This window comes from Giraffa tippelskirchi, chromosome 12, assembly GCF_054371585.1.
Source record: "Giraffa tippelskirchi isolate mGirTip1 chromosome 12, T2T-mGirTip1v1.2.pri, whole genome shotgun sequence".
Lineage (NCBI taxonomy): Eukaryota > Metazoa > Chordata > Mammalia > Artiodactyla > Giraffidae > Giraffa > Giraffa tippelskirchi.
In genome coordinates this window covers 79163225-79178864 of record NC_137286.1, presented here as the reverse complement: position 1 = coordinate 79178864, position 15640 = coordinate 79163225, and the positions used below count along the sequence as shown (strand labels likewise).

The 15640-nt window shown below is 36.4% G+C and overlaps 1 long non-coding RNA gene and 1 pseudogene across 1 annotated transcript in view; one reads left to right on the top strand and one right to left on the bottom strand.

The window, feature by feature from the left end:
- Nucleotides 1–15188, bottom strand: part of LOC145528569 (uncharacterized) — a 57016-nt gene extending 41828 nt beyond the window's left edge. Inside the window, exon 1 of the long non-coding RNA XR_014070516.1 lies at nt 15003–15188. This is a non-coding gene — a long non-coding RNA (uncharacterized LOC145528569). The remainder of the gene's footprint in view (nt 1–15002) is intronic.
- LOC145528412 (T-complex protein 1 subunit alpha pseudogene) lies at nt 3350–4983 on the top strand (annotated as a pseudogene).
- Nucleotides 15189–15640: the final 452 nt, after the last annotated feature.

The window sequence follows — 15640 nt, the reverse complement described above, 5'->3', positions numbered from 1 at the left end:
GCAATGTGATTTTAAACTTAGATTCAATTAGATCTAGTTTTACTTGCCTATAAGTCATCACTTCAATTGACATTGTTTGTGTGATAGTTTAAAAAGAGCAACTATTTTCAATTCTATTAATGAATAGCCTCTTTTTTGAAAAAAACTTGATCTCATATAATGAAAGCTATTCTAAAATAATTTTAATGCTCTTACATTTTCCAATTTTATCTTCAAAATTTTCTTAATGCTAAAGATGGCTTTAATTGGCATAGTGTTATAGAAATTCACATTGTGATTTTAGATCAGTTTTCTAATTGAAAACTTCAAATATGTCAGAAAGGTAATTTCTATTATACACATGTAAAAAAATATAATCTATCTTAATAAAACAAGCACATTTGGGCACTGATAGTAAATGCCTGAACCTGATCTACTGCATTGTTTTCTTAGATCCTTGGATGTTAAGAAATATGTATGCTATGTGATTGCTGTTGTTGTTCAATCATGTCTGTATGCTACCCTGTAAACTACAGCAAGCCATGCTTCTGTCCTTCACTATCTCCTGGAGTTTGGTCAAACTCATGCCCATTGATTCAGTGATGCTATCTAACCATCTCATACTCTGTTGCCTACTTCTCCACCTGCCCTCAATTTCCCCAGCATCAGCATCTTTTCTAATGAATTGGCTTTGAGCACCATGTGGCTGAAGTATTGGAACTTTAGCTTCAGTATCTGTCCTCCCAGTGAATATCCAGGGTTGACTTCTTTAGGGTTGACTGGTTTGATCCCCTTGCTATCCAAGGATCTCTCAAAAGTCTTCTCTAGCACCCAGAGTTTGAAAGCACCCATTCTTTGGTGTTCAGCCTTCTTTATCATTCAACTCTCACATCCGTACATGACTACTGGAAAACATGGACTTTTGTTGGCAAAGTGATGCCTCTGCCTTTTAAAACGCTGTCTAGGTTTGTTATAGCTTTTCTTCCAAGGCAAAAAATCTTCTAACTTTATGGCTATAGTTACTGTCCACAGTGACTTTGGAGCCCAAGAAAATGAATTCTGTCACTGTTTCCACTTTTTCCCTTGTATTTGCCATAAAGTGATGGGACTAGTCACCATGATCTTAGTTTTGTGAATGTTGAATTTTAAGCCAACTTTTCACTCTCCTCTTTCACTGTAATCAAGAGGTTTGTTAGTTCCTCTTTACATTCTGCCATTAGAGTGGTATAATTTGTTTATCTGAGGTTGTTGATATTTCTCCTGTCAATCTTGATTCCAGTCTCTGATTAATCCAGCACAGCATTTTGCATGATGTACTCTGCATAGAAATTAAATAACCAGGGTGACAGTATACAGCTTTGTTTTATACCTTTCCCAATTTTGAACTGGTCACGTGTTCCATGTAAGGTTCTAACTGTTGCTTCTTGATATACAAATAATTGGTCACTCAGGAGACAGGTAAGGTGGTCTGTATTCCCATCTCTTTAAGAATTTTCCATAGTTTGTTGTGATCCACATAGTCAAAGGCTTTCGTGTAGTCAATGAAGCAGAAATAGATGTTATTTCTGGAATTCCCTTGCTTTCTCTATGGTCCAACAATTTTTGGCAATTGTATGCTATGTGATAACTATTTATAATAATAAACTGTATTTGAATAATATTTAGTTAATAAAAATATAAACATGAACATAGAATAATTAACATTAAAATGGTAATTCTGAATACATTAACAGTAAAAATAACAGTACAAATACTTATTGTGCATTTTTTTATGTATCAATACTTTGCTATTCACATTACATTTTTGTTCCTTATAGAAACCCTCCATATAAGGTAAGAATATCTTCATTTACAGGGAAGAAACATCAGTTCTGGCAATTAGTTAGCCTTTCTAAGATTACAAAATGCTCCCATTAATTAGATAATACAGATGACACCACATTAAACACCACAAGGGAGCTTGTGCCTCCAGACTAGGTGAGCTTCAGCTAGGTTTAAGTGAAGATCAAAAAATGATCCATGGCCCTTTAACTTCGGAGAGAGATCCACCTCAGGAAAGGTGATTGTCTTCATTCCAGATCCCTGACACTTTTTTCGTTAAAGTTCTGCCATCCATTTTTCTAAACTTATCAAGGAAAGAAGTTATTTTCAGTGAAACAGAATAAATTAGAAGCCAATCTTAAGCCTCTCTCTCTCTCTCAAGCAAAAGATAAAGTTGCGTGTGTGTGTGTGTGTGTGTGTAGAACTGATTTAGAATTTATGAGGGAATATACATCAACAAAATAAAGGCCATGTATGAGAAACCCACAACTAATATACTCAGCGGTGACAAATGGAAAGATTTTTCCTTAAAAATAGAAATCACACTATAACACTCTCACCACTCTTATTTAACATAGTACTAGAAGGTCTAGTAAGAACAACTAGGCAAAACAAAGAAATAACATTTATTCAAATCAGAAAGGAAGAAATAAAATTGTTATTTTTACAAATGACTTTATCCTATATGATCAGGGACATTAACATAGAGGTAGTGTTGTTCGGTCTTCAGAAGCAGGAGAGCAGCTTCTGACCAACCTCAACTTCTGACCTTACCTGGAACCTGCCTGGACTACATGTCTGCCTGTAAGCACATCAGTTGCAATCAGTAAGTCAACAGGAAACTTAGATTAGAGAGGGAGTGGGTCTTGGAATTTCCTGAACCCTGGGAGACCTGGCCAGCACCCCTTGAGGTCTGGAAAATCTTGTGATTCACAAGGTAAAACAAACAGCATTATAGAAGTTAAAGGAAAACCATAGCTGCATTTTTACATACAAATTGATGATGATATCAGTTTGCAGCCTGGTGTTATAAGCGGTAGACCTCAAAACTGCAATTTGAAGTATCACCCATGGAGTGAGACCATTTCCCATTTGGGACCATTTCCCAACTGGGACTCTGGATTGCTGTCATTCAGGACCTCTCAGCGCTGTTCAAGACTGGATGTAGGTCATCATCCCAATTTGGTGATATGTATGAGTTGTTACTTCTCTCTGTTGTTTCTATTTCTTTTCTTTTAATGACTGCATATTGAAATTAAGTCAAATAATCCTCTATTAAAAATTAAAATTGTTTATTTGTGTGTAATGAGAGATTTCTTTTGTTGATTCATCCTTTGAACCCAAAATGAAAGTAAAACTTTCTGCAAAACATATATATTTAGAAAATCCTAACTCAATCAACTTGAACTAATCAGTGAATTCAGTAAAGTTACAAGATATAAAATTAACATATAAAAATCAGTCAGCCAACCCTGGGCAGGCAGTGCTATGGCCACCACCGGGCCCAAGGCAGAGAGGCTGATTGCCAGCAATGTGAGTGAAATCTGACATGTGCCCTGCCCTGAGGGTGGAGGGGCTTTTGTCCATTTTCGGGGACCACAGCATTGAGGAGGTGATCTGCTCCCAGAAATTCATGGCTGCAGCTTTGGTTGCCAATATTGTGAAAGGTTCTATTGGTCCAGTGGGCTTGGATAAATTGTTAGTGGATGATATTGGTGATGTAACCATTATTAATCATGGTGCAACCATCCTGAAGCTACTGGAGGTAGAGCATGCTACAGCCAAAGTTTCTACAAAACAAAGAAGTCAGAGAAGGGATCACCTCCATGGTTATTATTGCAACTGAACTTCTAAAAAATGCAGATGAACTGATCAAACAGAAAATTCATCCCACATCAGTTATTAGTGGCTATTGACTTGCTTGCAAGTAAGCAGTGCATTATATCAATGAAAACCTGATTATTGACACAGATGAGCTTGGAAGGGATTGCCTGATTAATGCTGCCAAAATCATTGGAATAAATGGTGATTTCTTAGCAAATATGGTGGTAGATGCTTTGCTCGCTATTAAATACACAGATGTCAGAGTTCAGCCTCTCTATCCAGTCAGTTCCATTAATATTCTCAAAACCCATAGAAGGAGTCAGATGGAGAGTATGCACATCAATGCTCAACTATGTGGTAGGATCCCAGGACATGCCCAAGAGAATAGTTAATGTAAAAATTGCTTGCCTTGACTTCAGCCTGCAGAAAACAAAAATGAAGCTTGGTGTACAAGTGGTTATTACAGACCCTGAGAACCTGGACCAGATTAGACAGAGAGAATCAAATATCACCAAAGAGCAAATACAGAAGATCCTGGCAACTGGTGCCAATGTTATTCTAACCACTGGTGGAATTGGTGATATGTGTCTGAAGTATTTTGTGGAGCCTGGTGCTATGGCAGTTGGAAGAGTTTTTAAGAGACCTTAAATGCATTGCTAAAGCTTCCAGAGCAACTATTCTGTCAACCCGGCCAATTTGGAAGGTGAAGAAACTTCTGATGTTTCAACGGTGGGACAAGTAGAAGAGGTGGTACAAGAGAGAATTTGTGATGATGAACTGATCTTGGTTATAAACACTAAGGCTCTTGCCTCTGCATCAATCATCTTACACGGGGCAAATGATTCCACGTGTGACGAGATGGAGCTCTCCTTACATGGTGCCCTTTGTGTGGTGAAGAGAGTTTTGGAGTCACAGTCTGTGGTTCCAGGTGGGAGTGTTGTAGAGGTGGCCTTTTCAATATGCCTCAGAACTAGGCAACCAGCATGGACACCTGGGGACAGCTAGCTACGGCGGAGTTTGCAAGATATCTTGTTGTTCTTAATACTCTGACAGTTAATGCTGCCCAAGACTCCACAGATCTGGTTGCAAAATTGAGAGGCTTTTTTTTTTTTTCCCATAACGAGGCTCAACTTAACCCCAAATGCACAAATCTAAAATGAATTGGTCAATGATATATATCATGACAAGAAACAAGAAGGGGGGGAGGTTGAACCAACCATAGTTAAAGTTAAGAGTTTGAAATTTGCAACTGAAACTGCAATTATCATTCTTTAAATTGATGATCTTATTAAATTATATGAAGATTATGAGCAAGGAGGTTATGGAGATGCTGTTCCCTCTGGAGCCCTTGATGACTGATTTGATTTATTTATAACAATGTTAGATGCAGCTTTCTTGTACCTCAAGTATTACATATTAAAGTGCTACAGGCTATCAAAAGAAAAAAAAAATCAAAGTTGCATTTCTACGGACTAGCAACAAAGCATCTGAAAAAAAAAATATAACCCATTCACAATAGATTTAAAAAAGTAAAATAGTTAGGAATAAATTTAATCAAGGAAATAAAAAAACTGTACAATAAAAATTAAAACCTTTGATGAAAGAAATAGAAGAAAACAAGCAAATGCAAAGACAGTGCATGTTTACAGATTGGAAGAATTATTACTGTTAAAATGTCCATAATACCCAAAACCATTTACAAGTTAAATGCAATCTCTATCAAAATTCAATAGAATTTTTCTTAGAAAAATAAAAAAAAATCCTAATATTTGTATTTGTAAGGAACCACAAAAGACCCTGAATAGCCAAAACCATTCAGAAAAAGCAAAATGAAGCCAGAGGCATCAAACACTACAAAGCTATAGTAATGATTAACAGTATGATATTGGTTTTAAAACAGTTACTTAGATCCTTGAAGCAGATCAGCCCAGAAATAAGCCCACACATATATGTTCAAGCAGCATGTGACAAGGAAATGAAAGCACATTCAATGAGAATAATCTCTTCTACAAATGGTATTGAGAATAAAAGATAAACATGTGCAGAAAAAAAATGAAATCAGATTCCTATCTTACACAACTCATAGAAATTAGAAACTTAAACATAAGATTTGATACCATAAAATTCCCAGAATTTTGCATTTTAAATTCCTAGAATTTCTTAGAAGGATTTTAGCTTCCACATACGGTAGAAGCTCCTTGACATTGGCCCGGGTAATAATTTTTTGGATGTAATGCAAAAAACACAGACAACACAAGGAAGACTATGTGGGACTCTATGTAGATAAAGTTTCTGCATAGCAAAAGAAACAATAAAATGGAAAGGCAAGCTATGGAATGGATAAACTACCTATAAACCATGTTCTGATAAAAATAAATAAAAGCAGTATCAACATGTGTACACTATCAGGTGTAAGATGCAGAGCTAGTGAGAAGGGAAGGAGGGAGCTGGGGAGCCCAGTCTGGTGCTCTGTGCTGACCTGGAGGGGTGGGGGAGTGGCAAAGCTAGGGAGGAAGTGGATATACATATAGTCATGGCTGATTTACATTCTTGTATAGCAGAAATCAGCATAACATTGTAAAAATTAAAATATATAAATTAAAAATAGAAGAAAGAATTTATGCAACTTAATATAAAAATTTATTAAAAACTACAGAGGAACTACATAGGCAATTTTTTTCAAAGGTGACATACAAAAGAACCACAAGTACAAGAATATATGCGAAACATCATTAATCATCAGGGAAATATAAATCAAAAGCACAGTGACATATCACCTTACACCTATTAGGATGGCTGTCATGAGAAAGACTGGGAATAGAAAGTGTTGATGTGGATGTAGAGATAAGAGAAAATGTTTTTTCTTATTAAAATTTGAGAAGACTTCAGATAAATTGCCTTTTGAGAGCTCAAGAGCTAGCATGATGACATGTCAAACTAGGATATTCTTCCTCTCTCTGGGAATCTTGGGTAAAAATCTATGATAAAATCTGCTTGCATAGTCATATATTGATTGGATGGGAGATAGCTGAGCAAATAGGATCACTTTAGAACAATTGTCATGAAATTTGAGTTTCGACACATTTTGTTTAGTAGTATGGTTTTCGCTGGTGGCTCAGTGGTAAAGAATCTGCCTGCAATGCAAGAGCCTCAGGAGACATGGGTGCAATCCCTGGGTTGGGAAGATTCACTGAAGGGAGGGCACTGGCAAACCACTCCAGTATTCTTTCTTGGAGAGTCCCATGGACAGAGGAGCCTGGTGGGCTACAGTCCGTGGGGTCTCAAAGAGTCAGACACAACTGAAATGACTTAGCATGGCATGGCACATGCTGCCTGCCAGTTACAACCTCCTTGATTCTGATTTCAGTTCTGGTTTACCTAGGTTGAACAAAAGGACAATTGTGAATGTAAAAAGAGTGCTAATCAGATGAACAATAGGAGAAATGGCATTAACCAGCACTGCTGATTTTAGTTTTAGTCAACAAAACTAAAATTGAGACACACAGTGGTAAGGTATCACAGTATTTCTTTCAGTTTACGCTTTCAAAATGAGATAACTAGCTCACTGAAAGAACAAGCTTTCTCAAAATGTTTTGTATTCACTTTAGAGTAGCATGAATTTAAGAAATATTTGCTGAATAAATTGATGAATAAGCGAAAGAAGGAATATTCTTAGTTTGTCTCTAAATCTTTTTTTCTTCAAAATTATCATATAAAAATATTTAAGGAAAATGAAAATATCTACAGAGACAGCAGAACACCACAATTATAATTCAAAAGATACTAGAGGAAAAATAGAAAATGCTTTATAATTCACACCTACATTAGCTGTGAATGTTAACAGATTAGGTGTTCCATTTTTATTCACATAAATAAAAAATGAATTAAATTATTAATGATACTAAGATGAACTAAAAAGAAGAATACTGATTTTACCTAAGTATAACGTTTTGACATAAAATGTAATAAAATTTCTAATAATTTCCATTTTCATATTATATAAAAATGAAACTTTAAAATAATGCCATAATAGTTATTAATTCCCTTGGAATTAGTTATGGAATTATTTTTGCTAATAAGACTCTCATTAGTAACACATTCATTATAATTTCACATAAACTATAACTTTTGTTATCTTGAATGTTTAATTAATTGATGCAATTATATAACTTTTCCCCCTTATCATCATAGAACAGAGTGAAAAGAGACATTATTGGTGGGTCTCTAGTTGCAACTGAAGGCAGATTTTAAGGAAAATCATGCAATATGAGAAAAAAATCAATTGAGGTGAAAAATAAAAATTATTTTCTATAGGGCTTCTGGAAGAAATTTGTATGTTATTTATATAGTCATATTATTTAAGAGAATTTTATTTTCTTGAGAATTAGCTAACCATATAGGACTGTATTGTTCTTTCCATATAGGAATATGCCAAAATAGAATTTTCTGGGATATGATGTAATTAAATATGAATGGGCTTCCCTGGTAGTTCAGCTGGTAAATAATACATGTGCAGTACAGAAGACCTGGGCTTGATCCCTGGGTTGGGAAGATCCCCTAGAGGAGGGGATGGCAACCCACTCCAGTATTTGTTCTTGCCTGGAGAATCCCCATGGACAGAGGAGTTTGGCAGGCTGCAGTCCATGGGTTTGCAAAGAGTTGGACATGTGCGAGCGACTAAGCACATAACTATATATATATATAGTATATATATATATATATATATATATGGGAAATCTGTATTGATGATTTCTATTTAAGTAATCAGCATGTGTATTATGTGTGGCTAAATTAAGTAGAAGAATAACTAAAGGATAGAGGAGCTTAACTTAGAAGGAAGGAAACAGTGTCAGGTCAATGTTGAAGTAGAAATAAGATGAAGAAACAGAGATTAAAAAATGCACAATTAGCTCATGGTGAGGGATAATCTGTGAGGCAATGAGACAAATTTATTGTAGCTAAAACAAAGAGTAAAAATTAAACACATAATTTTGACTTCTGAATTATTATTTTAAAAGTATTAATTATAAATATTTAGCTTCAGAGTTGGAAAAACAACCCACTTTTATAATGTTATTTTTTAGTTGGGTACAAGTTACTGCTTATTTATAGTTTATCTTCACTGATACAGAGAGGAAATGATAAGAGATGAGAGAATAATTTTACTCCAGAAAATAGATGATGAAAGAGAAAACTATATTTAAAAACTGTTCTTATTTTCCAAAGTGTAAAGGCTTTTGAATATTTATGAGAGTTAGTAACAAGTATCACTAATTTAGATGAAATTAACCTCATTTTATTTTTGCATGATGACATTAGGTATATCATATTTTCTTCATAAAGCTTATTTGACTTTTTTAGTGCAGTCAAACTAATTCATTATGCTCATTTAAAAAGGAATGATTTAGGCTGAATATCCTGTGGAGGGAAAATTCATAGCACTAGAATGGTTGAAGATTAATTAATTTTAATCTAAAGTCTGTCTCTAGCGATGAGGCACAGTCCCTGACCTGTTCTACTGATTTATCAGCTTCTTGGACAAGGACATAAATAGCTTACCTCTGTAATGTGAAGGATATGCAAAGGAGAAAGAGAGAGAGAGGATGTATGAAGAGTATTGAGCCAAAAAAATATGCCAGCTGTGGGGAATGGTGTGTGATGGAACTGCATTTTTATTTTTTTTTTCTTTTTCTCATATATTTTAAAAGATACCAAAGAACTTATTTGGGTGTCACTTCAAAGTACATTGTCAGGGAGTCAAATTTGCCACATTAAAATATGCTGCATGAGGAAAATGATTGATTTCAGGGGAAAAAGAAAACTGCCATCAGATAGTCTGCAAATATCTGTATACGAGGATTTGAACACAAAAGTTTATCAAAAACATGATGAAACACAAGATATATGGAAGAATGGTGTTCTGTTTCACATACGATAATATACATGTTTCAATGCTATTCTCACCATTCCATGTTCGATGCAGGAGACAAGGGCTCAGGGCCGGGGCAATGGAATGACCCAGAGGGATGGGATGGGGAGGGAGGTGGGTGGGGGGTCCAGGAAGGGGAACACATGTAAACCCATGGCTGATTCATGTCAATGTATGGCAAAAACTATTACAATATTGTAAAGTAATTAGCCCCCAACTAAAATAAATAAATTTATAAAAAAAAAAAAAGATATATGGAAGAGGTCAGGGAGATAGAAATGTAAAAAGTGAAATGACAATTGCATTCAAACAGTTAAAATATAATATAAAGGGGGCTTATATTTATTGCATTCATTCTAATAGGAATAATAAGAAATAATCATTGGAAATTAACAAGACACATTTCAACCACAGCATAAGGATCAACTAGAGCTGTTTCTGAGCAGGACAGACCTCCCCACAACATGAAAAATTCCCTTTGTGGAATCTTTTACAAACAGCTTCAATGTTTATGTGCCAAAGATATCATAGAGCAGATTCTTCCTTGGTAGGGCCATTTCTTGTCACATTATCTTTGCTTAATTAGACACAAATAGATAGAAATTATGTAATATTTGATTCCTTAAGATTTTTAGAATACAAATTTTTACAGATGAAACATTTCTGAGGAAGAAGAAGGAAATAAGAGGAAGAGGAAAGGGAGAATAAAAACAAGAACAAAGTTCATCTGTACTGTTTTTTCTAGGTTCCATATGTATGCGTTAACACACAATATTGGTTTTTCTAACAGCCTATTTGCAGGTTAGGAGTAGAGATAAGACATAGAGAATGGATTTGTGAAATAGCATGGGAAGGAGAGGGTAGGATGAATTGGGAGAGTAACAGTGACATATATCATGTGTGAAATACACAGCTAGTGTGTAGCTGCTGTACAACACAGAGAGCTCATTTCAGTGCTTTATGATGAACTAGAGCCTGGAGAAACCATGCATTCAGGAGGCTTGTGTGCAGTTGATAACAAACCAGTTACATGCCTTATGTAGATAGTCAGGAGACTGATCTATAGGTTTGCTTCTCCACATTCTAGTACTATGAGCTAATGGGAACAAGGTTTAGGGGGTCTTAGTATTCTAATATTAAGAAGAGGTAGCAAGAATACACATAAAAGATCTTCACGACCCAGATAATCACAATGGTGTGATCACTCACCTAGATCCAGACATCCTGGAATGAGGAGTCAAATGGGTCTTAGGAAACATGACTGAAAACAAAGCTAGTGGAGGTGATGGAATTCCAGTTGAGCTATTTCAAATCCTAAAAGATGATGCTGTGAAAGTGCTGCACTCAATATGCGAACAAATTTGGAAAACCCAGCAGTGGCCACAGGACTAGAAAAGGTTAGTTTGCATTCCAATCCCAAAGAAAGGCAATGCCAAAGAATGTTCAAACTACCACACAATTGTACTCAACTCACATGCTAGCAAAGTAAAGCTCAAAATTCTCCAAGCCAGGCTTCAACAGTACATGAACTGTGAACTTCCAGATGTTCAAGCTGGATTTAGAAAAGGCAGAAGAACCAGCGATCAAATTGCCACCATCCATTTGATCATCAAAAAAGCAAGAGAGTTCCAGATAAACATCTATTTCTGCTTTGTTGACTATGCCAAAGCCTTTGACTGTGTGGATCACAACAAACTGTAGAAAATTCTGAAAGAGATGGAAATACCAGACCACCTGACCTGCCTCCTGAGATATCTGTATGCAGGTCAAGAAGCAGCAGTTAGAACTGGACATGGAACAACAGACTGGTTCCAATTTGGGAAAGGAGTATTGGGAAAGGTTGTGTATTGTCACTTTGTTTATTTAACTTATATACATCATGAGAAACCCTGGGCTGGATGAAGCACAAGCTGGAATCAAGATTGCCAGGAGAAATGTCAGTATCTTCAGACATGCAGATGACATCACACTTATTGCAGAAAGTGAAGAAGAACTAAAGAGCCTCTTTATGAAAGTGAAAGAGAAGAGTGAACAAGTTGGCTTAAAATTCAACATTCAGAAAACTAAGATCATGGCATCTGACCCCATCGCTTCATGGAAAATAGATGGGGAAACAACAGAAATAGTGACAGATTTTATTTTTTCTGGGCTCCAAAATCACTGAAGATGGTGACTGTAGCCATGAAATTAAAAGACTCTTACTGCTTGGAGGAAAAGTTATGACCAACCTAGACAGCATATTAAAAAGTGGAGACATTACTTTGCCAACCAAAAGTCCATCTAGTCAAAGCTATGGTTTTTCCAGTGTTCATGTATGGATGTGTGTGTTGGACTATAAAGAAAGGTGAGTGCTGAAGAATTGATGTTTTTGAAGTGTGAGGTTGGAGAAGACTCTTGAGAGTTCCTTGGACTTCAAGGAGATCCAACTAGTCCACCCTAAAGGAAATCAGTCCTGAATATTCATTGAAGGGACTGGTGTTGAAGCTGAAGCTCCAATACTTTGGCCACTTGATGTGAAGAACTGACTCCTTGGAAAAGACCCTGATGCTGGGAAAGATTGAAGACGGGAAGAGAAGGGGACGACAGAGGATGAGATGGTTGGATGGCATCATTGACTCAAAGGACTTTAGTTTGAGTAAACTCTGGGAGTTGGTGATGGACAGGGAAGCCTGGCGTGCTGCAGTCAATGGGGTCGCAAAGAGTCAGACAAGACTGAGAGACTGAACTGAACTGAAATGTGCTAATGGGCTTCCCGGGTAGCTCAGTGGGTACAGAAGCTGCATGCAATGCAGGACACACTGGAGATAAGGGCTCAGTTCCTGGATTGGGAAGATCCCCTGGGGGAGGGCATGGCAATCCAGTCTAACAGTCTTGTCTGGAGAAGCTCAGGGGCAGAGGAGCTTGGTGGCTGCAGTCCATGGGGTCACAAAGAGTCAGACAGGACTGAAGTGACCGAGTAGCACAGGAGGCTCAGGAGGCTGGGATGCATGTATATTCATAGCTGACTCATATTGTTGTACAGCAGAAACTACCACAGAGTTGTAAATCAATTATCCTCCAATTAAAATTAAAAAAAAAAATAACAAGAATATGATCAGGAAGATAAAATCAACCACATTTAAAATAGTCATAATTTTCTGTGTTGTTTGTAGTGCAACAGAAAAACAGGAAATGTAAATCTAGGCATAGAATTTTCTTGTTCGAAAACCACTTGGTCAGAGAACCCAAAGGAGAATGAATCCATATTTGAATGTGGAAAGCCAAAACTAGGATAGTAATATTCCATTAGGTATTTAATTCTGTAAGCAGTGAACTGATTTTGTTTGAATCTTGTCATCCAACTTGGAATAACCCACTTTAATAAGTTGCATGTGAGGAGGGTTGTGTGGGGTGAAGATGGTTAGTAAGTTAGTTTGGAGTTTCTTTTTTGTTTTGATGAAAGTGTACCAAATTTAACTGTTGTGAAGATTGCCTAGATCTTTGAATATACTAAACACCATTGAAACTGTATATCTTGAGTAGATGAACCACATGGTATGAAAATATAGCTCAATAAATCTGTTAAAACAAATAAACTATATTTGTTAACGTGTTAATCACTTAATCATGTCTGACTCTTTGAGACTCCATGGACTATAGCCCGCCAGGCTCCTCTATCCATGGGATTTTCCAGGCAAGTTTACTGGAGTGGATTGCCATTCCCTTCTCCAAGGAATCTTACTGATCCGGGAATCTAACCCAAGTCACCTGCATTGTAGGCAGATTCACCATGTGAGCTACCAGGGAAACAGTAAATCTATTAAAACAAATAAATTATATTTACACATGTATATATTTTAACATGTGTATACCTGATTTTTATAATTACTTGACTGCATAGTTTATTCCATCTCTTGAACTACAATTTTCTGAAAATAGTCTTATCTTTTAAGCTATATTTTAAATTGTGAAAAATGCATCAGATAGGCTTATTAAAACCTTCAGAATGCTAATGTAATGATACAGTTGCAAATATTTATGTTATATGATATATGCTATGCTTCATGCTAGGGACTTCCCAGGTGGCACAGTGGTAAAGAATCTGCCTGCCAATGCAGGAGACTTAAGAGATGTGGATTCAATCCCTGGATCGGAAAGATTCCCTGGAGTAGGAAAGGCCAATCTGTTCCAGTATTCTTTTCTGGAAAATTCCATGAACAGAAGAGCCTGATGGGTTACAGTTCATCGATCTCAAAGAGTCAGATGTGACTGAGTGACTAGCACACACACAACACACCACACATGTGCTTCATGCTGTTATAAATATAGCAAATCATATTAATAATGGGGAGTCATATGATTGAAATGGAGATAGTGGTACTTTGAATGACTTTGAAAAAAATAAATTTTTACATGTCTTAAGTTTGTGTCTTAATGGTGTGTGCATTTATCTATGAGAATTTGATACAATGTTTACATTTTTTAATATATTTTTCTGTAGTAACATCTTGATATACAGTTACATGTGTTTAGTCCCTCAGTCCTGTCTGACTCTTTTGTGACCCTATGGACTGTAGCCTTCCAGGCTCCTCTGTCCATGGGATTCTCCAGGCAAGAATACTGGAGTGGGTTGCCATGCTTTTCACCAGGGGATCTTCCCAACCCAGGGATTGAACCCAGGTCTCCCGCGTTGCAGGCAGACTCTTTACTGTCTGAGCCACCAGAGAAGCCCATATACAGTTAATGTGTGTGCAAAGTAGCTTCAGTCTTGTCTGACTTTCTGGGACACTATGAACTATAGACCGCAAGGCTCCTCTGTCAATGGGATTCTCCAGGAAATAATATTGGAATGGGTTGCCATTTCCTCCTCCAGGGGATCCTCCAGACCCAGGGATTGAACTCGGGTTTCTGGTACTTCAGGCAAATTCTTTACTATTTGAGCCACCAGGGATTCCCATATGCACTGGTAAAGGTGATTTTTACTCTGTCTACCAGTTCAAATGCTAATCTCTTCTGGAAATAATTGTCAAAGAAATGTTTTAACTAACTGTATGGGTACCCTTCAGCTCAGTCAAGTTGGTACATATAATTAACCATCACAGTATGTGTACTTGCTATACCTTCTTGTTAGTAAGCAAATCAGCCTATGATCATCTCTCTTGAGATATCATTTCCATCCCCTATTTCCATCCCCATTTCAGAATGTCTCAGATCCCCCTGCCTCTTACTGTATTATAGTCATCTCTTTGGAAACCACTTGTGTATAGACTACAGCCTCTGCTAAGACTTATACCATGGGCTTCTCATCTCCTCCCTCAACATTTCTCTCCCAACACAGTGGTCTAGGGTACTATAGGAATTTCCCTGCCCATTCATATACAATTTATAAGTGACAGGGAAGAAACATTTGAGATTTTTAAAAATTCTCAAATTATTGAGTAACCCAGTGCTATAACATTGGCCATCTCACCCTTGTATTGATTTTCCTTTCTTCCTTCCTTTGCACTCTGTTCCTATTCTGTCACTCCTGGGCATCACATTTCCTCGAAATCACACCTAGATGCTTTTTTCTGGTCCTACTCTCTAGGAAATCAGGGCTAAAACATTTGTTTTTCATACCTAACCTATTCACGTTTATCACACTAACATGGTTCTAAGGAAATTCATTCTAGAATACTATTCATTCAACATTCTATTCATTCTACACTCTGATTAAAAAACAATGGCTATTTCCTGAGATTTTTCACCTTACTTCTACATATAATAGGTGCAATTAAAAAAATTACTCATTTTTCTTCAAATTGATTGAGGTATACTTCCCATATAACATTATACTAGTTTCAGGTATACAGCATACAGATTCAGTATTTGAATTATTTTGCAAAATGATCAAGTGGCATCTATTTATAATATGCCCCTTGATATGAGAAATAGACTTTGGAATGTAGCATTCTACCAGTGACAAATATAACAGCAATGTAAGTTTTTAATAACTTTGTAATATCTACATAAGTATGTTATTCCTGTTTACACTCTGTCAGAGAAATACTGTAAAATTTAATTATGAATAAGCAACAAATTCTTCTCCTTTTATGAAAGCTATTTTTA